General features: G+C 44.0%; 1 protein-coding gene across 2 annotated transcripts in view; it reads left to right on the top strand.

The window, feature by feature from the left end:
- The first annotated feature begins 1,061 nt into the window (after positions 1-1,061).
- LOC120992301 (phospholipid-transporting ATPase ID-like) overlaps positions 1,062-18,069 on the top strand; it is a 222,385-nt gene continuing 205,377 nt past the window's right edge. The window contains exon 1 of one of the 2 annotated variants that reach the window (XM_040421193.1): positions 1,062-1,240. The gene's annotated coding sequence lies outside the window, so the exon portion shown is untranslated. Of the gene's footprint in view, positions 1,241-15,291; positions 15,390-18,069 lie in introns of those variants that run through there. The other variant, XM_040421192.1, reaches the window with a different exon arrangement.

The raw sequence follows: 18,069 nt of genomic DNA, 5'->3' as shown, positions 1-18,069 counted from the left end.
AGGTGTCATGCTCATCTAAAAAAACAGATATCACAATGGGAAAAGGTATGGGTAAATAGGACGTAATTCCATGGTTTGGTGGACCTAGACGTGAAGGATTCAGGTGGCATACCTTGCTAGTTCGTCTGTGATCTTGTAGGGACTCCTGCTGGCTCCGGGGGCAACGAGAGGCAATATGGGACTAGGGTGGGATGGGTGGATAAAGGGATTATATGCATACGTATAATTTGTAATGTGCTTTCCCCTGTATGCTAAATTTTAAGATGTTGGAATATGAAGGGATTAATGGGAAAGATGATTGTTTATATCATGTTTTGTAAGAAAGAAAGAAAGAAAGAAAGAAAAAATACAATAGTATTACCAGCTTAGGCCTCTTGCACACAAGCGTTGTGTGCCCGTGGTCGTATTGCGGCCCGCATATGGCGGGTCCGCAATACACAGGCACCGGCCCGTGTGCACTCCGCATCACAGATGTGGACCCATTCATGTGAGATGCGGAACGGAAGCACGGATCAGAACCCCACGGAAGCACTATGGTGTTTCTGTCCGTGACTCTGCACTGCAAAAAAAACAGAATTTTTTGCTGTGCGGACGGATCACGGACCCATTCAAATTGAATGGGTCTCGATCCGTCCCTGCCGCCGCACGGACATTGCCCGTGCATTGGGGACCGCAAATTGCAGTCCCCAATGCACGAAACGGATGCACAACATTCGTCTGCAAGAGGCCTTAGGGTTCGGAAGTTTACCTACAGTATATTGCAGGTAATGATGGGATATCTGATCTTAGTGGACTGAGAACCAGTCTAACGTGTGTATTGTGTTCACCCCAGGCTTGTAGTTACCAGGGAGAGACAACACATATCTCATAACTACACAGACCTCTCTCTGCCGCTTCCATTAGTAAAGTGGTCCATAGCAGGATGTGTTCTGGAGGCGACTGTGTCTCCCCTCTATCTACCCTAACCCCCCTCCCCAACTACAGGTGTCAGATAACACCCGCTGTAAAAGTCACAGTCCAAAGGGCGACTTCCTTTATTTGCTCAGTCCTACCCTGCCCCATCTCCTGCCTGTCACCTGCTGCTGCTGTCTCTTTGTGTCCCCTGATCTACGGGCAGCCCCCCCAAATTCCTTGCCAGTCTACATTCTCCCATACACAGTGACGAAGGGATATTGCTACCCCCCCCCCCCCTCCCTTGAGAGATCTGTGACCCTCTTGGAGCCCAATCTACAAGACACAGGTAAGCACCTGTTCTCCTATAATTCAGCTGCTTTGAGAGTAAACCCTCTGGACTGAAGAGCTTACATTCTAATGACTACCTGTGATTGTGATGTATCGTGAATGGAAGGTGTGCTGTGTTTAAAATTAGATTTGGCATAAATTGTGCGCTAGTCCATGAGATGAGGGCTGTGTATGGACGCTGTGGTGGTGTGGGCAGGGACAGCTCAGTAATTTCTTGTCATTAAAGTGCATTTCAATTAATATCAAGAAGGAAAATAAAACAGTATGAAATGTGTCTGGTCACTCACGTGGCACGTCATCGAGAGAGGATACAGTACACAAGTGTGTACCCGCCATGTATTAAGATTTTTAACTGATGGGCAATTTTGTATTTGATAGAGATGATCGAGTAAATATTTCTGAGTTACATGGGAAAGATATTACCTAAAAAGACTACAATAAATCTCTTTGTTTTACTTTGAATGTCCCTCCCATCATGCCTCACAAATGAGCTCAGATTTCATATTTTCTCATTGTCGCCCCCTGATGAGTAATGTACCGTATGTTGTATAATGTGCCGAAACAAGTGCAGGAAGGACAGTTACAGCTGCTCTTTGCACTTCTCCCTCATAAATGTGGTTGGAACTAAGTCCATATAGCCATTGTCCTGAGACAGTAATACTAATAATATAATTACTATAATACTGCCGCCTATGTACAAGAATATAACTACTATAATACTGCCTCCTATGTGCAAGAATATAACTACTATAATACTGCCTCCTATGTACAGGAATATAACTACTATAATACTGCTCCTATGTACAAGAATATAACTACTATAATACTGCCTCCTATGTACAAGAATATAACTACTATAATACTGCCTCTTATGTACAAAAACATAACTACTATAATACTGCTCCTATGTACAAGAATATAACTACTATAATACTACCTCCTATGTACAAGAATATAACTACTATAATACTGCTCCTATGTACAAGAATATAACTACTATAATACTGCCCCCTATGTACAAGAATATAACTGCTATAATACTGCTCATATGTACAAGAATAAAACTACTATAATACTGCTCCTATGTACAAGAATATAACTACTATAATACTGCCTCCTATGTACAAGAATATAACTGCTATAATACTGCCTCCTATGTACAGGAATATAACTACTATAATACTGCTCATATGTACAAGAATATAACTACTATAATACTGCTCCTATGTACAAGAATATAACTACTATAATACTGCTCCTATGTACAAGAATATAACTACTATAATACTGCCTCCTATGTACAAGAATATAACTACTATAATACTGCCCCTATGTACAAGAATATAACTACTATAATACTGCCTCCTATGTACAAGAATATAACTACTATAATACTGCTCCTATGTACAAGAATATAACTACTATAATACTACTCCTATGTGTAAGAATATAACTACTATAATACTGCCTCCTGTGTACAAGAATATAACTACTATAATACTGCCTCCTATGTACAAGAATATAACTACTATAATACTGCTCCTATGTACAAGAATATAACTACTATAATACTGCTGCAATGTACAAGAATATAACTACTATAATACTGCCTCCTATGTACAAGAATATAACTACTATAATACTACTCCTATATACAAGAATTTAACTACTATAATACTACCTCCTATGTACAAGAATATAACTACTATAATACTGCCTCCTATGTACAAGAATTTAACTACTATAATACTGCCGCCTATGTACAAGAATATAACTACTTTAATACTGCTCCTATGTATAAGAATTTAACTACTATAATACTGCCTCCTATGTACAAGAATATAACTATTATAATACTGCCTCCTATGTACAAGAATATAACTACTTTAATACTGCCTCCATATGTACAAGAATATAACTACTATAATACTGCCTCCTATGTACAAGAATATAACTACTATAATACTGCCTCCTATGTACAAGAATATAACTATTATAATACTGCCTCCATATGTACAAGAATATAACTACTATAATACTGCTCCTATGTACAAGAATATAATTACTATAATACTGCCTTCTATGTACAAGAATATAACTACTATATACTGCCTCCTATGTACAAGAATATAATTACTATAATACTGCCTTCTATGTACAAGAATATAACTACTATAATACTGCCTCCTATGTACAAGAATATAACTACTATAATACTGCTCCTATGTACAAGAATATAACTACTATAGGGGGGCGGAGCCTGGCTGCAGACCTAGCAGGACACATGTAGGAGAGCTCTCCTCCTTACCACTCTGCTAACTGGTAAATTCAGCGGTCTAATTTGCTCAAGAATGGGAAAAGTCGGTAGATATATACCCAGAGAGAAACCTGAAGTCAGCAAACCGGAGCGCGGTGCCTCAGATATGGATAAATATCTCAACAAGAAAACTACAGCTCCTGTGCCGGCCGGTCCTAAGATGGTGCTGCCGGAACTAGATGTCTGGGGCAGGGATTCGGAGGGAGAAGATGAAGCTGCTGCAGAGCACACAGCAGGCCCCACATCACAAAGTGCTGCCCCGATATCCAGGCAGTTCCTGCAGCAGGCTTTATCAGCAGCCCTGGCCCCAGTGATTCAGGATCTGCAGGAGATTAAAGCTGACCTGAAGCATATCGGCACGAGGGTGGAAACACTGGAAAGTAACCAGGCGTCCATCTCGAATTACATCAGAGCTGCAAGCGATACCACCATGGCTCTGGCAGCCTCACTGGACACAGCATACTCCCTCATAGAAGACCAGGAGAATCGGAATAGGAGGAAAAACCTCCGGATCCGCGGCCTGCCTGAAAGCACCCCACATGAAGGCTTACCAGAAGCTGCCGGCGCCATCTTCTCCCTGCTCCTGGGAAGCTCCAGAGCGGCCGAGATTCAAATAGAAAGAATCCATAGAGCGCTCAGGCCGAAGCCAAAAGAGAAGGAGAACCCCAGAGACGTGGTATGCGGTCTCCTGAGGTATGTGGACACCGCTGCCCTAATGCAAGCTGCCAGAAATATGAAGGAGATCATATATGAGGGGGCTAAAATCTCTATCTACCAGGACCTGGCATCCTCCACATTGAATAAAAGGAGGGCGCTGCGGCCCCTCACTGACCATCTGCGCCATCACAAGGTGCCATATAAATGGCTATTCCCCTTCGGCCTCACATTTGCTGTAGATGGGAAGCGCTGCACCATTCGCCTGCCACAAGATCTCCAGGCGGCCTGGGAGCTGCTGCAAACAGATCCACTAGATGTACCATCATGGCTGCCGTCTGCTGAGATGGGAACACAGCTGCCAGATCTCCCAGAGGCCTCAGGATGGCTTAAAGCTCCACAGAAGAAGAGGAACCAGCACAGATCTAGAGACACTTGAAGTCCTAGAGACTATACAGAGGAGTTATCTTACCTCAGATGAAGTTCTCCACAGACATCATAGAGGGACAGGTTCTTACTTGATTATATCACATCTTAAGTCTGCAAGTATACCTGTCTGTCATGAGTCCTGAATTGTTCCCGTTCTTGTTGTAATCTGCAGAGCAGACATTCTGCTTTGCAATGTTATTTTACTGCATTCAACCTAGACCATAATATGTAAGGTGCTATCCCGCACCAGTTCAGCAGGTGGCGCAATGTGGACACCATTATGAAGATATGGTTCCACTTTGTACCCCCCCTACCTACCAGGGTTATCTTGGCACAGACCTGGTACATGTGCCTGATTAAATGGCTGTTCATGCCCGCTTCACTGCAGCTAAGTGACCTGCTGCGGTGTTGCTGGCATGGGAGCCATTGCACTGTTATACTTGTCATGTTGACAGAATCTTTAGTTGTGATGTTACTTGTTCACTCCCTAGATACGGTCGATGTGAATAACTGGAGTTCTCCGGCTCCAAAGTCACCCCATTTTCTCAATGATGTCGTCAATTAAATGTACAACGTATAATGTAAGGGGCTTTAACACCCCACAAAAGCGCTCTCAGGTCATCCGTCTGCTAAAAAAGAACAATACAGATATTTGCTTCTTTCAGGAGCTGCATTTTAGAGAAACAAATGTACCTAAAATTCAGAACCCATACTTCCAACACTGGTATTTCAGTGCCTTTGAGAAAGCAAAAAGAGGAGTGGGTATTGCAATTTCTAGAAAAGTACCATTTACATTGATATCTACCCTGACGGACCCTGAGGGCCGCTTCATTTTCGTGAAAGGCCTCATAGGTACACAAAAAGTCACACTCGCTAGTTTGTACAGCCCTAACCGTGGCCAGAAACAATGGATCAAGATCACACTAAGTAAACTAGATCTGTTTGCAGAGGGGATTAGATTGATTGGGGGAGACCTCAATGTCACACTGAATCCTTTGATTGATTCTTCTGACGGCTCCTCCCAATTGACCCAATCAGCACTGGGGTGCATCAATAGGTACATATCAGACATGAATCTGCTGGACGTCTGGCGACTAGCCCACCCAGATACTAGGGACTTCACCTTCTTCTCGGCCCCACACAAATCATATAAAAGATTAGACTATATCCTACTGTCAAGCAATGCCGTGGATATGGTGGACTCGGCCGACATAGGTGTTGTGTCCGTCTCTGACCACGCCCCAGTCTCTGCTGCCCTCAGATTTTCCAGCCTGCCTGCCTCAGTTAGACAGTGGCGCTTAAACGAGACGCTGCTAGATAGACAAGCAGATACCTCAATCCTGGAGCAGAAACTAAAGGACTTCTTTATAGATAATGCGACACCAGGTATGCCCCAGACGACACTGTGGGAGACGCACAAGGTGGTTATCCGGGGAGAGTTAATAGCCTTAGGTAGTAGGGTTAAAAAAGAGAAACAAAAGATCCTACACGATCTCTTGGTTCAGATAGCAGATAAAGAAGCGGTCCATAAACGGTCTAGAGCAATAAAAGTCCAGACTGAACTGACCCAGCTAAGATCACAACTAAAAGACCATTTAAACATTCAAAACGCAAAGGCTTATCAATATGCCCAATTTAAACACTACTCACACGGGGATAAAGGTTCTAAACTGACGTCCTCCCTTATTAAACAAAGGAAAGAGTCCATGTTCATACCCAATATCAAATCCAGTACTGGAAATATGCTGCATAAAACAGCTGACATTGCAGAAGAATTTCAAAAATTCTATAAGCAACTATACGGCCTGTCAGACCCTAATCACCCAGATCCATCAATACCAGAAGCAACAGACTTGTTTTTGAAAGGCCTCAATCTACCCCAGATAACCTCCCAAGAAAGTGACACATTATTAGAGCCAGTCACCGAACTAGAAGTGAAAAAGTTACTAGCCTCTATGCCCATGGGTAAAAGTCCTGGCCCAGATGGCTTTCCAGTGGGCTATTATAAAAAATTCTCAGATATATTAATACCCCACCTGGTAACGTGGTGCAATGCACTCCTAAATGGTGAAACCCTTCATAAACAATCACTGGAGGCCACGGTAACCATCCTCCCCAAACCGGGGAAAGATCCCCTTCTCTGCGGTAGTTTTAGGCCAATCTCGTTACTTAACGTAGATATAAAAATATGGGCCAAACTTCTGGCGACACGTCTGGGAAATCTACTTCCTAAACTTATCCACCCTGACCAATCTGGCTTTGTTCCAGGGAGGGAAGGGAATCATAATTCCTGTAGGTTAATCACAGCAATACAGTGGGCCAAAAAGAAAAACCTCCCCTTGGCGCTGCTCAGTGTGGATGCGGAGAAGGCCTTCGACCGGGTGAGCTGGGACTTTATGAGGAGGACTCTACTGAGGTTTGGAATCCCGACGAGATTTCAGGAGGCAGTCATGTCGTTGTACAAGGATCCGAGTGCTAGAATCAGGGTCAATGGCACATTGTCCCCATCCTTCCCTATTCGCAACGGGACACGTCAGGGCTGCCCCCTATCTCCTGCCTTATATATATTGGTCATGGAGACCCTTCTTCAGGCCATTAGAGACCATGTAAATATACGTGGTGTGAAAACAGAAAATGACGCCATAGAATACATTAACGTGGCATATGCTGACGATCTACTGATCATGGTTTCTAACCCGGTCGAGGCCTTCCCGCATCTTTTGACACTGTTTGAAGAGTATGGTAGGCTATCAAACTACAAAATGAATTATACCAAGTCAGAAGCTTTAAACGTTAATGCTCCGGCGAGCTCCATAGCCATTTTGAAATCAAATACACCATTTAAATGGCAGTCCTCCTGTGTTTCCTACCTAGGAGTTAAGATTTCCGCCTGCACGGAAGATTTATTCCGGCTTAATTATACTCCCCTAATATCAGATGTCCAAAACCTGCTCCAATCGCTACGCCTCCCTTATTCCTCTTGGATGGGAAGGAAGAATATACTAAAAGCGTTTGTCCTCCCAAAAATTATGTACGTACTACAGATGTTGCCAATATTTTTACCTAACTCATATTTTACAAGGATTCGCAGGCTTTTTATGACTTACCTATGGGGCGGCAAGAAGGCTAGGGCTCCTCACCAGAGGCTGATACTGGGGCGTGGTCATGGAGGTATAGCACTGCCGGATGTCCAGACATATTACAGGGCCATACACCTGAGGAGGTGGTTGCAGCTTTATTCCCCTGTCTACCGCACATTGGGCACGGAACTGGAACTAATGCAGCTCACCCAACCACAGAAAGCAGCACTATGGGGTCAGGCAAATGCATCACTCCATTCACATGTCCTCTTAAAGGGCACTAGCCTGGTCATTAAACAGCTCAACAAGACACATGGGCTCCTACAGAACCCCCCTAGTATAATGCCAGCAGATCTCATACCACACTCGATTCAGCCTCCAGGATCTCAGGTCTCGCAGATTTGGCACAGATTAAGAGATTTCTCCACAGCTGACTTTATAGGAAAGGTAAACGGCACTTTACCGGATCAACATCCCCTTAGCTTAGCCTGGAGTACATTTAACTTTCTAGACCTAATAACTATAAAATCTGCTGGGAAACAACTAACTACTCAGAAGTCATGTGTAATGACCCCGACATGGTTGGAAAAATTAGCAACCCCCCCTTCCCCTCAACGCAAATTGATATCCACTATATATTTGGCCTTGATCTCACCACAACGTCGCATTACTCCACAATATGTCCACACCTGGGCTAATGACCTTAAGGTTACCTTTTCGGAGACAGATATTCTCCGTATGCACGCACACTCGCATGGCTTCTCCCGCTGCGTGAAGATCCAAGAGCACTCATATAAGGTCCTCACACAGTGGTACCTCACCCCTAAACAACTATTTCTTAGTGGTCTGAGTGATCACGACAGGTGTTGGAGGTGTGGGGAAGAGAGTGGCACTCTTCTACACATTTTTTGGTCCTGTTCTAAAATAAGAGGATACTGGGATGACGTCTCTCGGACCATTAATGAAATTCTAAACACTAACCTGACATTAACCCCAGAGTTGGTTCTTTTATGGCTTCCAACAAAAGAACTATCGCCATCAAGGAACAAACTTGTTATACACTTGATTCAAGCTGCCCGTCTACTTATCCCCCAAAAGTGGCTGAGTAAAGAACCCCCCACCACCTCTCAGTGGTTAAGCAAACTAGATCACGTTCATCGTATGGAAGAGCTAGCGGGCTGGGAACTTAGGGCACATGAGAAGCACAAAAAGCTATGGGCCCCATGGATTACATATAGATATGCGAATGGTACACCAACATCTTAAACAATTTTCAACAGACAAACAACTTTGAAAATGTCCCCCCAGATAGGAACGACACATTAGTGAGAATAGAGGGTGCTAAACCTTCTTCCTCCCTTTGGAATCATCAAAGGTTATCTTAACAGCCTCAGACCGTATCTGTCCAGTTCTAAGGACACCCCCGTCCCCCCCCCCGTCCCCCATCCTCCCCCCCCCCTTTTTATATGTTTGTTTGATCTACCTACATCAGGTCACACACCAAATGTCAATTAGTTGGTTCTAGATGACCTTGCTCTGAAGACATGCACTTTATATATGTCATATGTATACTATGCACTATACTGTCAAAGTACGCTTTAGACTTGTCTGTAATAACTCTGATTTGTGCATCAATGTATGTAAACATCTCTTTTGATATGCGTTTCAATAAAAAGACAATTGACAAAGAATATAACTACTATAATACTGCCTCCTATGTACAAGAATATAACTACTATAATACTGCCTCCTATGTACAAGAATATAACTACTATAATACTGCCTCCTATGTACAAGAATATAACTGCTATAATACTGCTCCTATGTACAAGAATATAACTACTATAATACTGCCTCCTATGTACAAGAAATAACTACTATAATATACTAGAATACAGCTACAAATACCTTGATAACAAAGTGGCCGCTATAAGAGCAGTCTTTATGGGGCTTCCTAGGAAATTGTAGTTGTAAATTTACTATGATTTTATAGGAAGGAAACTTCTCAGCTATAAGTTGTCAGGTGAAATGTAATGAGTGATGCCATCTGAGGTTAAACCTCAATCAGCAGCTGGCTGTGAAATAATGAAATGTTGAGTGGTGTCTGAGTGTATTGCTATAGAGGTGGTCTTATTGACATACCCCTGATGTGCCAATGTACGACATCATGGATACAGGTTATAGGCCTGGCGTTGGGCAGGGTTAGGGCAACTTACCAAATCATAGCCTCAGGTGATGAAAAGTAAAGCCACAACCCACAATGACATACCTGTGGAGATATACGTCACTATCAACCCATTCAGTTGAGGGATCTCCATTCTCATGGTTGGTGGAGGTCCCAGACTTTGGTCCCTCACTGATCAGATACTTATCGCCAATTCTGTGGATAGGTGATACCTTGTTATGGTTGGACACCCCCTTTGAATTTATGATTAAGAGATTGTTGCTGCTCTTTTTGTATATTTTTGACTCACTCACTGATACACTGTAACAGTTCCCCTGCTTTGTGAGCAGATCCCGGTCAGGGCCGGATTTCAGCTTCTGAATGAAAACAAGAATGCTTGAAGAACTTTTCATCATACAAACCAGAGACCCCCTTAAAGTGTCATTAAACCTAGAAATTAGAACAAAATTTTGGCAGAAGTCTGGCGTCAATATTTCACCGGCTGATGTGGCGGGGCTTTGCCAAAAGTGCAAGGATAAGGCCTCGTTCACATTTCCATTTTTCACTGACGTGTGCTGTATGCATTTTCCCCCGACAGCACATGTACCCAGTGATTTTAATGTGTCGGTTCACATATCAGTATTTTATTTTACTGACGATGGTCAGTTAAAAAATGACAGAGACGTGCACTACTAGTCCGTGATGCAGACCAAATACATCTTAACCCCTTCAGGACTCTGGGATTTTCCATTTTTGCGTTTTCGTTTTTCACTCCCTGCCTTCCCATAGTCCTAACTTTTTTATTTTTCCATTCACATAGCCTTATGAGGGCTTATTTTTTGCGGGACAAGTTGTACTTTCTAATGGCACCATTTACGGTTGCATACCATGAAGTAGGGAGCGGGAAAAAAATTCCAAATAGGGTAGAATTGGGAAAAAACGCTGATAAAAGTTTTTATTTTTATACTTTTACACTGTACACTATGCTGTAAAATTGACCTGGTATCTTCATTCTCCAGGTCAGTACGGTTCCAACAATACCACACTTGAAAAAAAAATAATTGTGTTTTAATACTGAAAAAAAAATGCAAACCTTTGAGGACATTTTTTTTTTTTCAGAACCATATTCTGACCCCTATAACTTTTTGTAGCCATGTGTACCAGATACTAATTTTAAGTGTGTGCGACTTTTTGATCACTTTTTATAAAAAAATTATTGGGTAGTTGAAGTGACAAAAAATTGCAAATTGCCTGTTTTTATTTTTTTTCTCGCTTCGCCATTTGCCATAAGCCATTAATATTGTTATATTTTAATAGTATGAGCATTTTCGCACGCGGCGATGCCCATGGTGTTTTTTTTTTATTAGTTAAGTATTTTTATTTTAAGGAAATAGGGGTGATTTGAACTTTATTTATTTTTTTATATTTGTAAAAACTTTTTTTTACTTTTTTTAAGTCACCTTGGGTGACAATTACTGGCAATCATTCGATTGCCCATAGTATTCAGTGATGGCTAAATAGCCATCATTGAAGACTTCATTTGCACTACTGGTATATCAATACAAGGCTGCCACCTAGTGGCCTGTATTGATATATACATCTAATTGACTAAAGCCGGCTTGGGGCTTCGGTCAATTAGATCGAGGTAACAGGTCCCCTGATCTCAGCCGGGGAACGCTGTTACCGGACCGGAAGCGCGGGACTTCCGGTACCGGTCTGCGCAGAAGCCGTGGTCACCTTTGACCACGGCATCTGAAAGGTAAGATGTATGCGATCAGCCTTATGGCTGATTGCATACATGTGCCGCGGGTCTCTGCTATTTAAAATAGCAGAGACCCCGCGGCTAAGGCGCCATATTTAGGGATCGGACCCATGACGTACAGCTACGTCATGGGTCCTTAAGGGGTTAAAGTCTATAGGTCCGCAAATAAAAACACGGACGCAACACGGATGGCATCCATGTCTGGTCAGTTTTTCACCGTCCATTGATAGGAGATGCTCCAATGCCTGAGCATTGTCTATGGAATACGGATGACACACGGAGGGCAAAAAACGGACACACAGACATCTTCACGCATGTACTGTAACACGGACTGATTTTTTTCATGGCCGTCAAAGAGTCACGGAAATGTGAACAAGGCCTTAGCTTGTCTGATCCTCATTGCAGGCAGAAATGTTGGGGGAGGTTTCTGATACAGCAAACTCCCACCGAGTTAGTAACAAAACAGCTATTGACCGATGCACCTGAGGGGTCAAATGACCAGGATCGGAGTTATCTGGTAATATAGCGCCATTACCAGCAGTGTATACGCCTGATCCATACAGCCCTCGGGCACCTCAGGCGTACATTCATGTCATGGTTTGTGAAGGGGTCAATACACGTAGCAGGTTGTGCCAAACTTACCATGCTGTGTGCACCATTTTAAGAAATTTGGCGCACTATTCTGTATTTTGGCTCACTCATCTTATGAAGCACAACTCTCCCCCCACCCAGCAACACAAGTGTGTAAGGAAGACGCCACTTATAACCTCGTCTTCTCCTTCTCTGTAAGGACCTGTGGCTGAAGAAGAACTTTCCGGTGTTCCTCAGGTCAGGCCGCGTCATAGGTTCATAGGGGTATATTTATCATAACTGGTGTAATGAAAACTGGCTTTGTTGCCCATAGCAACCAATTAGATTCAACCTTTCATTTTTCAGAGCTCCTTTAGAAAATGAAAGGTGGAATCTGATTGGTTGCTATGGGCAACTAAGCCAGTTTTCCTTTACACCAGTTTTGATAAATCTCGCACTTTGTGTTTCCATTTAACATTTTCAAGATGTCTGTTTGCTGTCAGCGAACAAAGACTTTTAACTCTATATGTACAGCTGAAAACCCATCTTTGTATAAGGGCTCATGCACACGACCGAATGTATTTTGAGGTCCGCAAAAAATACGGATGACAACCATGTGCATTCCGTATTTTGCGGAACGGAACAGTTGGCCCTTCATAGAAGGCTTCTTGCACGCACACGTTTTTTCTTTCCCTTTTCCGTTCCGTTTTTGCGGGTTCTGTTTGCGGTTCGTATGCGGAACCATTCATTTCAATGGGTCCACAAAAAAACAACGGAAGGTACTCATTCCGTTTCTATATTTCTGTTCCGTTCAAAGATAGAACATGTCCTATGATTGCCCACAAATCACGTTCCGTGGCTCAATTCAAGTCAATAGGTCCGCAAAAAAAACGGAATGCATATGAAATGCATCCGTATGTCTTCTGTATCCGTTCCGTTTTTGCGGAACCATCTATTGAAAATCATATGCCCAGCCCAATTTTTTTATGTACTTAGGCCTCGTGCACACGACCGTATATATTTTGCGGTCCGCAAAAAACAGATCCACAAAAAATATGGATGCCATCTGTGTGCATTCCGTATTTTGCGGAATGAAACAGCTGGCCCCTAATAGAACAGTACTATCCTTGTCCGTGATGCGGACAAGAATAGGACATGTTCTATTTTTTTAAGGAACGGATATATGGAAACGGAATGCACAGGGAGAACTTTCCGTTTTTTTTGCGGACCCTTTGAAATGAGTTGTTCCGTACACGGTCCGCAAAAAAACCCGGAACGGATACAGAAAGAAAATACGTTTGTTTGCATGAACCCTTAGAGGGGAACATTTATCAAATCTGATATGTCTGGTTTGTGGCTTAAAAAAGTCGCAAGACATTTGGACAAAATTTGTGACATTTGATATGAAGTGGGGCATTAGTGATATGGGAGACATGTAGTGGGGCGTCAGTGATATAGGAGATATGTAGTGGGGCGTCAGTGATATAGGAGACATGTAGTGGGGCGTCAGTGATATAGGAGACATGTAGTGGGGCGTCAGTGATAGAATAGACACGAAGTAGGGTGTCAGTGATATAGGAGACATGTAGTGGGGTGTCAGTGATATAGGAGACATGTAGTGGGGTGTCAGTGATATAGGAGACATGTAGTGGGGCGTCAGTGATATAGGAGACATGTAGTGGGGCGTCAGTGATAGAATAGACACGAAGTAGGGTGTCAATGATATAGGAGATCTGATGTGGGGCGTCAGTGATATACCCCAGATAGACATGTAGTGGGGTGTCAGTGATATAGGAGACACGTAGTAGGGTGTCAGTGATATAGGAGACATGTAGTGAGGTGTCAGTGATATAGGAGACATATAGTGGGGTGTCAGTGATATAGGAGACATGTAGTGGGGGCGTCAGTGATATAGGAGATATGTAGTGGGGCGTCAGTGATATAGGAGATATGTAGTGGGGCGTCAGTGATATAGTAGATATGTAGTGGGGCGTCAGTGATATAGGAGACATATAGTGGGGTGTCAGTGATATAGGAGACATGTAGTGGGGCATCAGTGATATAGGAGATATGAAGTGGGGCGTCAGTGATATAGGAGACATGTAGTGGGGGTGTCAGTGATATAGGAGATATGTAGTGGGGTGTCAGTGATATAGGAGACATGTAGTGGGGGTGTCAGTGATATAGGAGATATGTAGTGGGGTGTCAGTGATATAGGAGACATGTAGTGGGGTGTCAGTGATATAGGAGACATGTAGTGGGGCATCAGTGATATAATAGACACGAAGTAGGGTGTCAGTGATATAGGAGACATGTAGTGGGGGTGTCAGTGATATAGGAGATATGTAGTGGGGTGTCAGTGATATAGGAGACATGTAGTGGGGTGTCAGTGATATAGGAGATATGTAGTGGGGCGTCAGTGATATAGGAGACATGTAGTGGGGTGTCAGTGATATAGGAGACATGTAGTGGGGCGTCAGTGATATAGGAGACATGTAGTGGGGTGTCAGTGATATAGGAGATATGTAGTGGGGCGTCAGTGATATAGGAGACTTGTAGTGGGGTGTCAGTGATATAGGAGACATGTAGTGGGGCGTCAGTGATATAGGAGACATGTAGTGGGGTGTCAGTGATATAGGAGACATGTAGTGGGGCGTCAGTGATAATTCTGAGGTAGAATGTGCACATTCTGTTATAAGCAATACAGCAATACACAGGGCTTCAATGTGGCCCTTGGGTCGCCAGGTTGTGTCTTTTGGGCATGCTGGGGCACACCCTGCTGTGTGCAGGATTTCTGGGGCTGCCCTCAGTGGGCAGGAGGGGTGCAGAGTGAGAGGGTGCCAGTAATGCAGGACGTGTGTGTGGTGTGTGTTACACAGAGAATTGACAGTGTTCCCGAGTTGTCAGGACTATGCAGAGTTAGAGGGTGTCAGGAAGTGTGTGTCCTTTAGGTGGGTGCACTTGAGGGGTGTCAGGCAGAGGTGTGGGGGCAGGCTTCTTGCTGGGGCTGCTCCCTCAGTGGGAAGGACTGTGTGCAGTGGTGTAACTTCCTCAGCCTGTTTACTGAGAGTGCAGCTCAGCCCTTCACACATCAGCCTGTATCTGCAGGAAGCAGCTCAGCCCTCACTGAGGAGGACCATGGGGTGCCCGGAGACAGCCTGAAGCCCCCAGGTAAGGCGCCTCCTCTGTGGGAGCTCTGCATTTCAGGGGCTCAGTCCCATTCCTGGTGGGGGTGATAATACACGTGTTCCTGTGTACAGCATGGCACAGTGTTCATACATTGTCCTGCTGTGAGGTATACTTCATGGTATCATCTGTGGTTGTGTGAGGGAGGACACCAAGTAGCTGAGCTCAGTTTGTACTAATTCTTTGCCCTAAAAGTTGCATCTGTCTGTTCAGACTTACAGGCTGTTGCTTCATACGTGTGTCCCTGAGATGAGTATTTAGGGACGGCGTTGGTTTATATGTGAGATACGCCCATAGGCACCTACCTCATCCGTATGAATGACAGTAAAGGTAGGTTGCCTGAGACATGTGAGCCCGTATTGTGCCCTGGTGTAGGGTGAGGACTGCACCAGTTTTGGGTTTTTTTTTCAAGACATTTACATTTTTCTTTTGTTCCAATTTTACATGTGAAACATGAACGCAGCTTACCAAAAAAAACTTCTAGGAAAATGTCCTTTACAAAACCGCATGGATTTGGATACAGTTTTGTGGCCAATCCATTACATTCTGCAGGGACCTTTAAACTCATTGGTGGACCCAGTGCAAAGGTGTGGTGTCCTCCTGAATATTGTTCATTATCATTTATCTTACACTTAAAGGGGTTGTCTGGGTTCAGAGCTGAATCGGACATACCTCCATTTTCACCCAGGCAGCCCCCCTGACTTTAGAGCAGTCCATGCTCAGATGCTCTCCTTTGCTAAATCGCGCAAGGCAAAGGCGTTTTCAAGAGTTCCGGTGACGAACCGGGCTCTCCATGGGGCTACCATGAGCAGCTCCGATGCTTAAGTCAGGGGGCTGCCTGCGTGAAAATGGAGGTATGTCCGGGTTCAGCTCTGAACCCGGGCAACCCCTTTAAAGGCCATCTGTCAGCAGAGTTGTACCTATGAAACTGGCTCATATGTGCCCACATTGCTGAGAAAAATGAAGTTTTAATACAGGATATGCAGATGAGTATCTAGGAGCAAAGGGGGCGTTACCATTGCTCCTAGAGGCTTAGCTTTCTCTGCAACTGCTGCGTCCTCTGCACTTTGATTGACAAGGCCAAGTGTGATCACGTTTACGTTGCCTGGCCTTGTCAATTAATGGGGAGAGGACATGGCCGTTGCAGAGAGAGCAGAGCCTCTAGGTCAAGGGTCAGCAAACTTCAGCACTCCAGCTGTTGTGAAACTACAATTCCCAGCATGCTCTATTCATTTCTATGAGAGTTCTGAGAAGAGTAGAGGAAGTAGGCATGCTGGGAGTTGTAGTTTCACAACTGCTGGAGGTTGCCTAACCCTGCTCTAGGTGTAACGGCAACACCCCCGTTGCTCCTAGAGGCTCATTTGCATATACTTAAACATAATTTTTCTCACCAATGCAGGCACATATGACCATGGATCCCGTCGTGTGGATCAAAGCATCCGGCGATGGGGAGGGGGCAGCCAATAGCCGGCAGTGACGAGCCGCCCTAGCGTCACTTGCGATGCTAGGGAGGCTCGTCCGTGGCCTGCTAGTGGCTGCCACCCTCCCCTCCCCCGTTGCCGGATGTTTTGAACTGCGCAACAGGGAGATGCAGCGGCGGGGTGCAGGAGCTACGCGGGTGCCAGAGAGCGGGGTAAGTATAATCCATATGAGGGGACCGGGCATTGGGGGGCTTGTTACACGTTGGATAACCCCTTTAACCGTGATTTCCAAGTAAGAAAAGGTCCATCATATCGGACTGCGCAGTGTGGACTCTTTCAGAGGTCATTATAGAAGAGATCCCATTGATGTTTTATGGAGATTATGGGATTATGGAGATCTTTACTGTATATAACATATAAGATTTACCACATTAAACAGACTCCACTTCACGTTCAGTTCAGCCTTCTTTAAATTTTTCTGCCCCTAAAAGAAGCTGATCCCTGGTTATAGCAGATGTCCTGGAAGGTGGCTGCTTCATATTTTACATACACTGCTAGATGATGCCAAAATAGCATCTTCAGACCGATGGTGGAAATGACAACCTGTCATCTTCAGGCCTCTTGCACACGACCGTATGTATTTTGCAGGCCCAAAAACGGATCTGCACAAAATACGGATTACAGGCAGACGTCTATGTGAAGTGAAGTTTATCTCTGGTGACGTCAATCTTCACTTGACTGTGAATGAAATTCTATATTCCCATTCGACTTGTCTCCTATACAGAATACAGACTGCTGCAGCTGCGCCTGTATTCTGCTGGCAGCCACATATAGGGACATGGGAAAATGATCAGCCCTGTTTTATTATCAGATCACTCCTGCTCATACTGTAAGTCCCAATGATTCTGATAATAGACGTATAATAGGGAATTGCTTTCTAGGCAGTTGTGCAATATAGATGTGACCTTGTGGTTACTGTGTCCCATAGTATATACACATTTCTTATATTCCGCCCTCCGTCCTGTGCTGTGGTGGTAGGTCAGCCCCAGTGACACACGTGGTGTCTTGTAAATGAGTCATTGCACGACATGTCAGTGCAGGATCACATTGGAGTAGGGAATTCTTGACTTGTGTCCACACCCAATGTCTCGTTTCACTTTTTCATGCCTCTTTGTCCAAGATTTGAATAGTTATCAGTAATGATCACTGCAATTTACCCCATAGGGTCTTTTTATCCAGACACT

This window comes from Bufo bufo, chromosome 2, assembly GCF_905171765.1.
Source record: "Bufo bufo chromosome 2, aBufBuf1.1, whole genome shotgun sequence".
NCBI lineage: Eukaryota > Metazoa > Chordata > Amphibia > Anura > Bufonidae > Bufo > Bufo bufo.
Note: the sequence above shows the minus strand (reverse complement) of the source record. Positions and strands in the feature narration are given on the sequence as shown.